The sequence below is a fragment of the Belonocnema kinseyi genome, chromosome 2, assembly GCF_010883055.1.
Source record: "Belonocnema kinseyi isolate 2016_QV_RU_SX_M_011 chromosome 2, B_treatae_v1, whole genome shotgun sequence".
Classification (NCBI taxonomy): Eukaryota; Metazoa; Arthropoda; class Insecta; order Hymenoptera; family Cynipidae; genus Belonocnema; species Belonocnema kinseyi.
Window position 1 is genome coordinate 40,642,771 of NC_046658.1, and position 15,796 is coordinate 40,658,566.

The window sequence follows — 15,796 nt, forward strand, 5'->3', positions numbered from 1 at the left end:
CTGCCGCATAACGCCCGAGTGCGAGCGCGAGGACTCCCTCTACAACCGGCTCTGTAACTCAATGAATTTCAATTTGTCCATTTTCTTATTAGATATTTTTCAAAGTAAAAAAGTCAAGCTTTCTTTTGGGACTATTTAAAAAAAATCGTAGATGCCTAAATCGTGAAAAAAGTTAAATAAACAATTGATTTATTGAAAAAATTGTTTAACCAATTTTTTTTGTTATAAATAATAAAATAGGATGAAAGCGTATAAAAAGCACTTTCCAAAACCCTTATAAAAATTTTAAATCGCGAAATTAGAAAGGAAGTTACAGGCGTTTGAAACTACCCCTGCAGGCATTGGGGTTGAAAATTCAACCCCCCCCCCCTCACTTGGGGAGGGTTGGTAATCCTGGTCTATAAGTTTGTGGATTAACTACTGTTGGGTAGGCGAACATATTCCCAGAATTTAGAGACAATCGAAAAACATGACTTTTTGAGTTGGGGCAGTTGAGGAATAATGCCCCATATTTAGTTTTTCGGAAATTTCTGAGTGTTCATACTTTTGTTTACCGGATTCTTGAGCCAACGCAGTTTTTCAATGTTTTAAAAATTTTCAACATATTTTTCAATTTTCTTTAAAAAATTTTGTTTTTTAAATAAAAAATAAATTACATCTTTCTCCAAAATGTTAGGCCAAAATTTTTTAATTTCTTAAATCCTTTCCAAATTCTGAAATAGAATCCAAAACTTTCTTTAAAAATCTTCAGAAATATAAATTTTCTTTTATTTTTTCTAAATCTTCTCAATTTTAAAATAGTCCAGAATCTTTCTTAGCAATTTCTTGAAATGTTTTGAAAAAGTTCTAGAATAATCTCTCAAAATTAACTTTTGATAATTTTGACAATTTTCTTTAAAAATCTTGGAATCTCTTCAAGTATTCTCTTGGAATGAACTTTAAAAATAAGAAAAATGTTACATTTTTTAGGAAACTTAAGAAAGTTTTTTATAATATTCAAATCTTTCAAAATTCCTAAAAAGCTTTTTCTTTCGAAATATTAAAAAATCTATATTTCGCTCAACATTTGTCGGCATCTCAGCAAATAACAAACTGAAAACACCTACTAAAATCATATTCATACAAAAAATTTTAAAGAATTCCTTGTTTTTTAAAATAAATGATTAGAGAAAGTTTTAAAAGATTTCTAAAAATGCTGAGAAAGAATCCATAATATCTTCAGCAATTTTTAAATTTTTTAGGACGTAAAAATTGTAAGAAAAATTTGGGTTTTTAGGTGATTAAAAATATTTTAGAAGTTTCAAAGATTTCCTAATATTTATAAAATATTTATAAAACGACCAATTTTCTAGAAATAGTTAAAGATTCTATAAAAAAAGTATTTTTCAATTAAAAAACCCTGTCATTATTTGCAAGATTCCATGATTTTTGCACTTTTTCCATAACACTTAAAAAATGCAATGACCCTGCCAAGTCTTCCAGGTTTTGTGTAAAAGAAATAATTAACTTACGTTATGTCCCATTTGTGTTTTAAATCAATATTCATACCTTTCGTAATACAAAAGTTATAATTAGCCTTTCGACTGAAGTGTGCTTTAATAAATTTTTCCAATTTCACTACACAAAAAAAAACTTTAAACCAATTATTGGAACAAAAATCGGTATTGAAAGAAATTGAATTACATGCTTAGAAACTTTTTTAAATCTTTGAACGGCTTCAAGAGAATGAAACAATATTCTTAAGATTAATACGAAAATTTGAAAGGATTTTTTTTTTATATTAATTTCTTGATAACATTTTTTTTAACATTTCTATAAATTCCGCGAAAAAAGTCGGAATATTCAAGACAAGTTTTTTATTTTTAAAATATTTTTTTAAATTTTAAGAAAAATTCGCTTCCGTTTCAGACATTTAGAAATTTAAGAAGATTCTGAGTGATAAAAAAAAATATTTCCGAAAATTTACCAAATATTTTTTAAAAACAACTTCATTTGTAACACAAAAAATTAATTTTATACTAAGATTAATTTTCAAGCATTAAAAAGACAAATTAAATAGCTCAATTTTCAACCTAAAAACAACGTTATTGAAAAAGATCAATTTTGAACAATAATTAAAATAGTTAATTTTTCAATTCAAAATCAACAAATTTCCAAAAAGAATTAAATTTTTAATAAAAAAGATGATTTTTTAACTGAGAAGATCTATTTTCTACCAACAAAAATAGTGAACTCAAAAAATATATAGTAATCTTTAAACACCAAAGAAGTATTAATTTTAAATCAAAATGTTTGTTATTTCCCCCCATATTTTTTTATCGTTATGTACTGAAAGAATGATTGAAATTTAGATTAAAAGGCTCTTAAATTAATCTTTGAATACCAAAAAAACAGTAATTTTTTCAAAATGTTTAATTGTGCATAATTTTAAAAATTCGCTTAAGATCATTCAGATTCTTTTATGCAAAGTTTTTAATCAAAGCATCCCAAATTCACCTAGCCAGTTTGCGAACTAGAATATAGACCATATACGCGAAATTACCCACTCTGATCTTCTCTACCGACATTGTCAAACTGGAAAAATGCCGCCCTGTTCGACCGCTCAAGTGGAACCGTCTATCATTAATTTCAGTTCGTAAACTGGCCTGAGCATGGACATAGGAAACACGGGACTAGGCATGTCACCCTAACTCGTGCGAGCGGGGTTGAATCGATGGGAGGGGGGGGGGATTCAATGAGTGGGGAGAGCCGTCATCTTACGATGTGCCATTTGATTATGCGCACGAGCATTTTTGCCGACAAACTGTGCATGAATATATAATCATGTGGGCGCTGCCATGTTTGTCGCGGGACATCAAAAGGTGGCGGACCTCCCCCCTCATTGCATCACGCCCGCAAGGGCATGCCTAAACCCTTGTTTCCTATGTCCATGGGCCTGAGTAATTAGGGCGCTTTATTTTAGTTCGCAAAAGCCTCAGGTAATAGGTGGCGCTGGCGAAAATCGTTCGAAATTAAACACATGGGATCGTCTATCTCCCACCTAATCTCTGATATATATACGAGGTGTGTTCAAAAAATAAGGTGACTTTATGGTTTTCTCAAAAAATATTAATTTATTCCTCAATATTTATGTTGTCCCCTTCAAAGTAATCCCCCTCAGATATAATACACTTGTGCCAACGCTTTTTCCAATCATCGCAGCACTTCTGATAATCATTTTGTGGTATAGCCTTGAGTTCTTTCAGCGATGCAGTTTTTATCTCCTCAATCGTTGAAAATCGATGTCCTTTCATGGGTTTCTTCAGTTTTGGGAAAAGAAAAAAGTCACTGAGGGACAAATCCGGTGAATATGGAGGCTGAGGCATGACTGTGGTGCTCTTTTTGGTCAGAAAATCTTTCACGAGCAACGATGAATGAGCAGGTGCATTATCGTGATGTAAAAGCCATGAATTGTTTTTCCAAAGTTCCGGACGTTTTTTGCGTATCGCCTCTCGCAAACAGCGCATAACTTGAAGGTAATACTCCTTACTGACTGTACGATCTTGTCGTAAGAATTCCTGATGCACTACGCCACGGTAATCAAAGAATACAGTGAGCAAAACCTTCACATTTGACCGAACTTGACGTGCTTTTTTCGGTCTTGGAGACTCAGGATGCTTCCACTGAGACGATTGGGCTTTAGTTCGACGTCATATCCATATACCCACGATTCATCCCCAGTTCTAACCCTTTTCAAAAAATCAGGATCATTATTGACTTCATTAAACATCTCCTGAGCGATGGTCATGCGATGGATCTTTTGATCAAAATTAAGCAGTTTTTGAACAAATTTCGCTGACACACGTCTCATGCCCAAAACGTCCAAAAAGATAGCATGGCATGAGCCAACCGATATGCCAACATCTTCAACAACTTCTCTGATGGTAATTCGGCGATTTTTCAACACTATTTCTTCCACTGCTTGAACGTTTTCATCTGTTGTTGACGTGCTGGGACGTCCAGGGCGAGGTTCGTCTTCGACATCCTCTCGGCTTCCATTTTTCACATAAAATTTAATGAAAATTCTTTGCTCCATTTTTTTCGAAAGAAGAAAATCGCCGAACACACCAAACCCTTCTAACCTTTAACGCCTCTGCCATAAAAACAACACGAGCTATATAGTCAAAACTGTGAACATATGATCGTGACGAGTGTACCAACACAACAAAACAAAAAATTTAAAACTTGAATGTACGTAGCCCGCGAAAATTGAAAAGTCACCTTACTTTTTGAACACACCTCGTATATGGTTTTTGTATTTTAGAACTTCATTTTGTGAGTTTTGTGCAAAAAGGATCCAAAAAGTTCCTGCTAAAGTAGAGTTAACGTTGAGGCAATACATGCCGTGTGACTGCTCATCCTGGCGGACCAAAAGAACGGAAAGGATACGCTGCAGCGTACCCCTATAGTGTCCACATAGTATCCTTTCCGTATCATGCAGCAAAAACTAAAAAGACAGTACGATGAACCTTTCATTTATTGCATTTCGGGTTCTGCGTTAAATTTTCCGTGAGGTCACGGAATAATTACAACAGTTTTTTTTTGGCAGCGTTAAACAAAATATATAGAATACCCATAATTAGCATAGGTTAAGGCGATTTCAAGCGCATCTTCTTTCTGTAACAACATACTACTTGAGCGACTATGGATGCGTTTGAAGTCGCATTCAGCAGGAGTTACATTTTTTTAAAATTTTAACGCTGTAAAAAAAAAATTATTGCAATTTCTCCGTGACATTCTAAAGAAAAATTTAACATAGAATCCGAATTGCAACAATCCTAGTAAAAATTCCTAATTGAATCCAAATAGAAACCTAATAGGATATGGCTTCTATCAGGTCCTGTTACTTTCAAAAGTGGGTTTTGTTCCTAGTTCTGTCTGGTGTTCTATTAGCCCAACCGAAAGAAATCTATAAGTTCTCTCTAGCGAAATAGTCTGGACCATTTGAGTCTATAAACAGAGTCGATTTGAAACAATATAGTCTCGGAGATAGTCTGAGAGATTTGGGTCCTTTTCAAGATCCTTTTAGTGGTCCTTTTAAGAGTAGTGCGACGGTAATATAATGTTCCTTTTGTATTCGTCACGTACCGAGCGGGCTGAGTTATTTACAGTAGGTGGCCGTGGCTAATCCGCTCTCCCTTTATAAATTTCTCTTCAAATTATTAACACTTTTTTTTTAATTGATGAATTTTCTCATTACACATATTTATAATTATAACTTATATACTAATATACAATTTTCTAGTTGAATTCAAAAATGTTGTCTTTTTTGGCGTATCTCATTCCATTTACGAGAAACGTTGTATGAATTCCAGTTTTAAGCATTTAAAAAAAAATAGATATCTGAAATCATCGAAACCCGTAGATTCCGAATTATTATGTTTTAGGCTGTTAACTATGAAATTAAAAAAATCTACTTCTAAATTTTAATCCAAAAGCTTAACAAGGGACCCTTGAGTGTCGGCTACTCTATTGATGTAGCCTCTCTGCTTGTTATTTATGATCGAATTCTTTTTTCAATTTCAGACTCTCTGCTTGTTATTTATGATCGTATTGCTATTTCAATTCCGGAAAGGACATTTTAAAGCCTTTAAAACATTTAAAAGAACTACCTGGACCTTAAAATATGTCTACCTGAGTGCCTGCGGAGAATTTCTCTGAGCTTCTCTGACCTAAAGAATTTTTAGTATATATTCATAGATTCTTTTCGGTAGGGTTATGATCGTATTCTTATTTCAATTCCGGAAAGGATATTTTAAAGCCTTCACACCATTTAAGCGAGCTTCCTGGACCTTTAAAAATATCTACCTGAGTGCCTGCGGAAAATTTCTCTGTATCATGCATATCAAAAACTAAAAAGAACAGCAAGATCGCAACAAGTTAAATGCCCATCTAACTGTTTTTTTTTAGATTTTGTTGCATGATACGGAAGGGATACTATGAGCCCAGGAAAAAAGAAACGAATGAACTGAAGCGCATTGAAATGTGTATCTTAAAATTCCAGATTGACAAAGTTGCATTTCAATCGTTTTGGGACTCTCTGAATTGGTCAGCTGTTTGGACTTGATTAAATCTGCCAAGCCACATTCGGAGACGTACTCGTTCTATAGTTTTAAGACATTCTGAATAGGAGAACATAACCTCAAAAAACTAAATTAAGTTAAATTCGTGATTTCCGTACCGATAGAAATCTTGGAGTATATAAGATTTTCTAATAGAATTTTGGGGTCCTCTTAGTCGCGCACAACCTGCCCTTTACTAAATAATTACTTCTAAAAAAAAAAATCCACTTTAAGCCGGGCGCCAGTCCTTTCTTGGCACAGATTCAAGAGAAATATTCTACACTTCCCAGAAACAAGATAACCAAAATGTATACCGAAAAAGAAAAACACACAAATAACTCAAAAATGTCCCTTCATAGATCAGGAATATGGAATTCTTAATTTCAAACCCCACAATTCCTAATCTGTAAAATTATTAGAGACGCAGGCGATAACTGATAAGAGAGATAAGAGGGATGTAAATGAAACGAACTATAAAACAAAACAAAAAAAATGAAATAAAACAATCGGGCAGTAACTCTAATTCGAACTAAATGGTTACCTCAGTCTAAAAACAAGACTAGGTAATGGTAGAGGGGTCGGGTTTTAATGAATTGGCAAAATTCGATTTTACAATGATAATTAAAATTGGTTTATTATTATTTTCCAAGGACTTAGGAGTACATTTATAATAATATGAACCGTGGCTTCAATAAAGATTCTAACTTACTACAGTCTCTATAATCTTTAAATTACGTAAATTTACAGAACAAAGCAAAAAAATAATTTAAAGGGAAAAGTGGCCATCAGAATTACAATAACCATTAAATGTATACGGAAAGGGGAAAATAGTATCCGTTGGAACAATTTTAAAGGAACAGCGGAAAACTTATAGCATACAGCAATTTCAAGATATAAAATGAAGTCATTTTTAAGTTTCACTCGTCCATAGGGGAAAGGGGAAATTATCTCTGCTAAAACAATTTTATGGAAATACATCGGGAAACTGAGAGCACATTCAATTATTCTAAGATATAAAATAAAGTCATTTTGGAATCTAAATCATCGATAGGCGAAAGAGGAAATGATCTCTGCTAATACAATTTTACGGGATTATATTGGGAGACTGAAAGCACATTGAAATACTCTAAGATATCAGATAAGGTCAGTTTAGAGTCTGAATTGTCTATAGGGGAAAGGGGAATGATCTCAGTTAATACAATTTTACAGGAATATATTGGGAGACTGAAAGCACATTGAAATACTCTGAGATATAAAATAAAGTCATTTTAGAGTCTAAATTGTCTATAGGGGAAAGGGGAATGATCTCAGCTAATACAATTTTACAGGAATATATTGGGAAACTGAAAACACATTAAAATACTCCGAGATATAAAATAAGTTCATTGTAGAGTCTGAATTGTCTATAGGGGAAAGGGGAATGATCTCAGTTAATACAATTTTACAGGAATATATTGGGAGGCTGAAAGCACATTGAAATACTTTGAGATATAAAATAAGGTCATTTTAGAGTCTGAATTGTCTATAGGGGAAAGGGGAATGATCTCAGTCAATACAATTTTACAGGAATATATTGGGAGACTGAAAGCACATTATTGCCGTTTAATTCAGATAAAATGGTAAGGCACATGATTTCGGACTCGGCAATCCGTTAAAAAAAATATTTCACAGATACATAATAATAGTAATACAAATAACAATCATATAAAGGTTGGCATGATTTTGCCAAGGAGTAAAATTATTTAAAAGAAAAACAAACAATATAATAAATAAATTAAGACTTAATTCATTGGCTAAACCATAAAGATAAGGATGAAGAACCTACCTTCGTACAAATTAATCAGCGGACCGTCGGGGAGCACGTGGTTCCTATCTTGAGTTCACAAACTAGACTGATTTCGAAATCTGCGTATGCTAAAGCAATGAACCGTGATTGATGGGCGAAATAATAAGTGTCATGCGCAGAGGAGTAATTTCAATTGCTACGGTCAAGAGTGAGATCCTCATGTAGGCTCGTTTCCATTGGTCTGCCCTATTGCCTTTTCTTCTCTTCGTTGTGTCTTCCTCTGCCTCACTGAACCAAGTCATCGACCAAGTTCCTTTCCTTTTTCTCGAAAAGCAGGCAAAGCGATCCTTGGAAAGTCGTGGCTAGCGGGGTGGCTAAATGCACTCCTGTGCGAGAAATGGAGAACTGAAGTCCATGCTTCGAACGGCAGATGTGATTTTGGACTCCATGACTCCCAAAACAATAGATAAGAGAAACGGCATCAACAGCCAGAAATAAAACAAAATATACAAGGTGGCGAAATTACCTACTTCATCCATAATTAAGCTGGTAATCGCCTTGGTCCATTTTCACCAGAGACATGTCGTGGATCTCAGACGGCCAAAAAGAGAGCAGATACGATAATCTAGGAGGCAGAGCTAGAAGAAGAATACGCAGAAGGTCACAAGACAGAAGATGCCTCGCTAAGGTGAGGGTGACGACAGACCCTAGTCGATGACGCAATGTGAGGTTCACGATTCACCACTCAAGACCGCAAAATTCGAAAGCTCTCATGGCGTTGTTTAGCGATAAAGAAAAAGGAAAACAAAAAAAGGAAACATAGGCAAATAAACGTAAATCTAAAAAAAATAACAATAAGGAGGGCCGAATTTACTCTCGATGTAAACCAAGCGTATTTTACTAAATTTTCAAGTAACTTAGTTTTTGTGATGTTCGGGAAATCCGCAACATCACAATATACTTAAAGGTCCAGATAGTTCTTTTAAATATTTTAAAGTCTTTAAAATGTCCTTTCCGAAATTGAAATAGAAATATGATCATAAATAACAAGCAGAGAGGCTGAAATTGTAATAAGAATTCGATCATAATAAATAACCAGAGAGGCTATATCAACAGAGTAGCAGACACTCAAGGGTCCTTTGTTAAGCTTTTGCATTAAAACTTAGAAGTAGATTTTTTAAATTCCATAGTTAACAGCCTAAACATAATAATTCGGAATCTACGGGTTTCGATGATTTCATATATCTAACTTTTTTTTTTAAATGCTTAAAAATGGAATTAATACGACGTTTCTCGCAAATGGAATGAGATACGCCAAAAAGGACAAGATTTTTTAATCCAACTAGAAAATTGTGTATTAGTATAAAAGTTATAATTATTAATAAGTATGATGATAAAATTCATTAATTAAAAAAAAGTGTTAATAATTTGAAGAGAAATTTAAAAAGGGAGAGTCGGATTAGCGACGGTCAACTACTGTAAATAACTCTGCCCGCCCGGTACGTAACGAATACAAAAGGAACATTATATTACCGTTGCGCCACTCTTAAACGGACCACTAAAAAGAACCAAATCTCTCAGCCTATCTCAGAGACTAAATCGTTTCAAATCGACTCTGCTTAAATATTCTCAAATGGGCCAGGCAGGTTCTCTTTTACAGAAACGAATCTGCATCATACAATTGATGTTTGATGAAGTCCGATGAATTGTATAATGTAGATTACGCTCTTCATTATTTAATTGTAGTGAATGGGAAGTGGCTGCAAGTAAATTTGAATAGGAAAATGCAGATAAGTTAAGGGACTGTCTACTGTCGCGAACTTGTGAAACCAGGTAGCATTATTTTTGAGTTGCATTTTAAATTGGACTTAAAACCAATTTTATTACTATTGATATCAGTTTAGAATAATAAGTAAATAGAAAAAATTAATATTTTTCGGAAACTAAGTGTTCAATGTGGAATTTTTATCGCATTCAGTGAAAAAAAAACACATTTCCTGTTAAAACTGTTTTTGTCAAGAAAATAATTATTTTAATATATCATATAAGTTTCAACACACCATAAGCTAAAATGAACTTTAGTTAATGAATATAGCAAAATATTTGGTTCAAAATATGCAAAAAATATTAATTATAGACGATCAGAAATTAAATCTGAATTCTAACCTAACTTTTGGGTTATAATTTTTTAGATAGTCAAGGTAAGTTAATTGAAGCTTATAATTCTGTTAAACGTATATGCCCTACCGATAGAAATCTCTGAGTATATTCGAAAGATTCTCTAGGGTCAGAGAAACTCAGAGAAATTCTCCGCAGGCACTAAAGTAGATATATTTAAAGTTACAGGTAGTTCTTTGAAATGTATTAAAGGCTTAAAAAAATCCTTTCCGAAATTGAAATAAAAATACGATCATAAATAACAAGCAGAGAGGCGCGCTATATCAATAGAGTAGCAGACACTCAAGGATCCTTTGTTAAGCTTTCGGGATAAAATTTAGAAGTAGATTTTTTAAATTTCATAGTTAGCAGCGTAAAACATAATAATTCGGAATCTACGGGTTTCTATGATTTCAGATCTCTAACTTTTTTTTAAATACTTAAAATTGGAACTAATACGACGTTTCTCGTAAATGGAATGAGCTACGCCAAAAAAGACAACATTTTGTAATCCAGTTACCGCCCGGTACGTGACGAATAAAAAAGGAAAATTATATTACCGTCGCACCACTCTTAAACGTACCACTAAAAGGATCTTGAAAAGGACCCCAATCTGTCAGACTATCTCAGAGACTAAATCGTTTCAAATCGACTCTGCTTATGGTCTCAAATGGGACAGGCTATTTCGCTGGAGAATGCTCAGAGATTTCTATCGGTAGGGTAACATACTAAAATAACGATTTTTTTTTGACAAAAACAGTTTTAACATAAATCGTGCTTTTTCGTTGTATACGATGAAAATTACACATATGTAACACTTATTTTCCAATAAATCTTAATTTTTTTCATCCACTTAGTATTTTTAACTATGCGAAATAATTAATAGATGATGTATTGAAGCATAGCGGATCCCAATAGTATCATTACGATTAACCGTCGTTGTTTAATCGATAACGAAATATTTCTTGGTGAATCGTAAAATAATCACTTCTCCGATTCACTGGTACCTCTAACCTATCGTCAGCAATCTGCCATTCCTCTTTAAGATATACCCCAGTGGGCACAAAGTTTGGCGACGTCTTTACGACAACTTTAAGACATCCTATGTCCATGCCGTTAAGGTGTCTTTACGATATCGTAAATAAGTCGTATGATCTGACGATGTCTTTACGATATGGCAAAGACAACGAAACGAGATGGACATAGGATGTCGTAAAGATGTCGTGACGATGTTGTCTAGACGTCGCCAAATTTTGTGCCCACTGGGTCTAACAGGCCCTAATAAATCTTGTCGTTCGACTGGTTTCAAGCCCTTGACGGTCATTATACCTCACGCCAGAATTGGAATACGTTATCCTTCCCAAAAATAAAATATAATATAAAAATGAATATAAACGTTTTATTTGTTAATATTTATATAGTTTAGTGATCAATGAAGAGTTAAAAATTAATAAGAAAATAAAGGTGCCCTGGCAGACCGAAGGAACCGAAAGGACCCAGTGCGCAAAAAATTAAGGATGTCTTAGAGACGTCTTTGGGACATCCTTAAGACGTCTTTTATAATATGTCTTTTAGTCATCCTATGGATGCTGTTAAAACGTCTAATGTCAGTACAAAAGGTGTGCCGGGAACGTCCATATCTGGAAGACGTCTTTAGGTCATATTTAGGATATTGGCCGTCTTAAAGACGTTGATTGACATGACATAGGACGTCCTAGAAACGTCCAAAGGACGTTCTTGGGATTTTCATAGTCTTGTGCCCACTGGGGAGCCTCTACAAAGTACCCGTAAAGACCCCATTGGGTCCCTTTTTAAAAAACTAAAAAAAAAAAAAAAAAAAACCAGCAAGATCAACTTTTAAACTGTTGAAATTCGGATTTTACGTTAAAATTTGCATTAGAAACTCACGGAATAATCACAATACTTTTTCTTGCAGCGTTAAAAACTTAAAAAAATAAAATACCTGTCATTTACATGGGCCGAAGGCGCCTTCAAGTACATCTTCTTTTAGTAGCTATTGATGAGCGTTCCGTCGGTAACTTTAAGAATTTTGTCTGGATGCTAGCGCCACGCAGTGGAAACCTCAAACAACAACGCTGCGATGCAAGTGAGAGAGAATTATATTTTTAAATTTTGCGCGCAACATACTACTTGAGCTATAATGGATGCGCTTGAAGTCACCTTCAACAGAAGTTAATGACATTTGAAAAAATTTTTGATGGTGCAAAAAAAAGAATTGCGATTACTCCGTGAGTTTCTAATAACAAATTTAACGTAGAATCCGAATTTCAACAGTTTAAAAGTTAACCTTGCTGTTTTCTTGAGTTTTTTAAAAAGGAACCAAATGGGGTTTTTACGGGTACTTTGTAGAGACTCCTTTCGGTTCGTTCGGTCCGCCAGGGTAATAAAAAAAAGCTTTTTTGTTGTTAAAAATGTGGCATATTTCATTATTTCTTGAATGAAATAATAAAAATAAGGACATTTTTAATGGACAATTGTCAAATTGTACGAATCGAAGTAGATTTTACACTCTTTAAAATAACGAAGAAGGAATTTTTGCGGCCGTCGTTTTTCTTTATTCTTTATGAATTTTAATTCAAAATTCTCCAAATTTTTTCTCCTTCTTAAAGCTTTAATTTGAAATTTAATTTCCAGGAAAATTGTATTCACTTTATAGATTAAAAATAAAATTGAAATTGGAAATGAAATGTATTGTAAATTCGTGTACAAAAGTTCAGACCCCCCGACGTAAACGACGGCGAGACCTAATTTAACGTGACCGTAATCCTTCGCCATAAACCAACAAAGTAGCTAGAAATGAATTCTATGCAAAATATGAATTCCACGATTAATTCAAAACAGAGCTCCGTGAAAAGGTACCCTGAGAAGAATGAAAACTTTTAATAATAATTGATGTTTGATTTATATTTAATAAAATAATTTAAACTACACATTTTCATATGAGATTTTTCCGGGGAATCTAAATTTTGAGGTAGCAATTAGCAATTACTTTCGTTGATACAAATAAATTCTCGTTAATTACTAGTCAATTTTATTTTAAATCATGACTGTACAATAAGGATGGGGTCCAAAGGGTGGAAGTGTAACTAGGAGAGAGAGAGAGAGGAGGGTATGGTAGTACGGGCGGGGGGTCTTTAATGCGAAAATTAGCAGGGAAGGGGGCTTTCACAGAGAAGGGGGGAGCTTTATAAGGAAATCGAAGGATACGATAATAAATAAGGAGGCAGAGATTCAAAGAGACTACATGGAGGATATAGGCTGGGTGGTGGTGAATAGTATGGCAACAGGGGACGAAGAGGGAGAATGCACGAATGTGAGTAAGGTGGGGGTATCGGTGACTCTGTGAGCATGAATATGCAAGGATCAGAGGAAACAGATAAAATCGCAGTGTAAGGGAGTGTGCAATCGGACCATCAACCCTTAAATTTGTGGATAAAAGAGGAGGATAGTGGAAGATAAGGGAAGAAGGTTCGTTAGGGGAGAGGGTGACATGGACGAGGGAGGTCATAGAGAAGTATCAGGAGCAGTTGGGAAAGGTAAGCTTTGAGGAGGAGCCGGTGGAAGAAATATGGGAGGATCTGAAAGAGAAAGTGAAAGGATGTGTTGCAAAAGAAGGTGTTTAGAAAGAAGAAGAAAGGAATGGTGAAGCCGTCGTGGCATAGGGAATGTAAAAAGATGAAAAGAAAGGAAAAAGTAAGTAAAGAAACCTTGAAGAAGGAACTGTGAAAAGGGAGGATTACGTAGAAATGAGGAAGGAGTTTAGGTTGATGTGTAAGAAGAAAGAGTATCAAAAGGAGAATGATCTGGAAGAGGAGTTAAGAAGTGTTAAGACAGAAAGGGACGTATGGAAGATAATCAATAGACTTAGGAAACGAAGGGTGGGGTTAAGTGAGAAGATAGGAAATGAGGAATTCGTGACAAAACGCCCAAACGACAAAGCGCCCGCCCAATGAGAGTCCCGCTCCGTGAAAAAGGTCCAAGGCAGCATGGCTGGACGGGGTAGAGAACAAAGCTTGGCTGTATGGCACACAAGAGGTAAGGGAGAGGCTGAAGGAAGTAATGAAAAGAGTATGGATGGGGGAGGGATTGATCGTACCATTGTATATGAAAAGGGATAGGGAGAGGCAGGAAAATTATAGAAGGATTGCGCTAATGAATACGGCGTATACCTAGCTAAAAATTCCTGTACAGGAACCTAGGACGGATCCTGCACATTTTCTTGTACACGAACCTACACACAAACCTGTAGATGTAATCTTAACGTTTCCTGTGCAGGAATTTGGCTGGATTAGTTCCTACGCAGGTTCATCTACAGGATCCTGAACATATTTCTGTACAGGAACCCACACCTTAATTGGCTCTGTGAAGGAACCTGTACAGGATCATTCAAGGGTTATTTCGCATACAGGTTCCTTTAAAGGACCATGTACAGTGTCCTTCGCCAAATTCCTGTACAGGAACCTTCAAGATAACCTGTAAAAATTCGTGTACAGGAACATGTGCAGGATTCTCCGAGGTTCCTTTATTACAGGAATTTTTGGCTAGGGAGTGTATACGCGATCGTGTAAATGGATATGTTCCGGAAGGATGTCGATGGGGAAGGAATATTTCCGGAGACGCAGTCGGACTTTAGGGAGGGAAGGAGTACTATTGACAATATTTTCAGTCTTGCAGTACGTAGTGTATAGAGAATGAACCAATAAACGTGCAAAAGTTTACGCGGTTTTGTAGATCTCACAGGCGCGTTTCGTTCTATGGGTTGAGGAAGAGTGCGGGAGGCGATGGAAGAGAGGGGGGGTGGAACGAGGCTTGATCGATAGGGTAAGGGAGGTAGATGAAGAGACGAAAGATGGGATGAGATAAGGGGCGGGATCTTGGAGGTTCTCTGGATGGAACGGGGGTTGAGTCTAGGGTACCGGCTTAGTAAATATTGTAAATAGTAGATAAGTATGAGGTATTAGCGGCGGAGGCAGAGGTTGGCAATGCGAGGCAACGCGAGGAAGTAGGGACATGGGTGAGAGGCGAGGCGAAGCGAGGAAGGTAAGGCTATACGAGCAAGCGGTCTTAGAGATAAGGTGTGGATGGACGTTAGTTCTGAAGAAGTAGTTGTAAGAAAATTCTGTAAAAGATTGAAGTGTAAGCAAGTCAATTTTTTAAGGCCAGCAGGCTGAAAAATAAATATTTGACTTTATTTCGTAAATTTACAGTTTAATTTAGTAAAACATAGGACTAATTCAAAATTGGTTCACCATTAAACATACAAAGTATTATTTTTATTATTATCCTAAACGATTTTAATAGTTATATTTCTTAATTTTTTTATCACTTGTGATTTGTGATTTGTTTATTTTAATAATTACAATATAAAAGTTAAATTATAGAGATCCAATTTGAAAAAGGTGACAATGTGGCTGGGTGCTCTCTCCCCATAAACAGGTATGGGGGCCCGCATGGGGTGAATAGTGCAGAATATGGGTCTACCTAAAAACTGATGTTAGATGGTTGACGGGCCGAGTTTCTTGGACTAGAGTTTAGGGTTTCGGAGATTTATTTTGTCGTATATCTGAATTGTCTATCTAAACTGGGACTAAAATAAACTAAACGGAACTAATTCTATTTCTGCTTTCAAATCTGATGTATTTATGCACAAGATCCCTTCTCACATTCCCGCAGGGGTGAGTGCTATTAGAAGTAGAGATTCATCTTGGTTCCAGTCAGCGTTGGTAATCAA

The 15,796-nt window shown here is 35.2% G+C and overlaps 1 protein-coding gene across 5 annotated transcripts in view; it reads right to left on the reverse strand.

The window, feature by feature from the left end:
- Nucleotides 1-15,796, reverse strand: part of LOC117168496 (palmitoyltransferase ZDHHC16) — an 86,900-nt gene that overhangs the window by 40,323 nt on the left and 30,781 nt on the right. For 3 of the 5 annotated variants that reach the window (XM_033354203.1, XM_033354200.1, XM_033354204.1), the window contains exon 7: nt 7,614-8,525. The exons of 1 other annotated variant lie outside the window; for it this stretch is intronic. The gene's annotated coding sequence lies outside the window, so the exon portion shown is untranslated. Of the gene's footprint in view, nt 1-7,613; nt 8,526-15,796 lie in introns of those variants that run through there. One more of the 5 variants, XR_004466495.1, reaches the window with a different exon arrangement.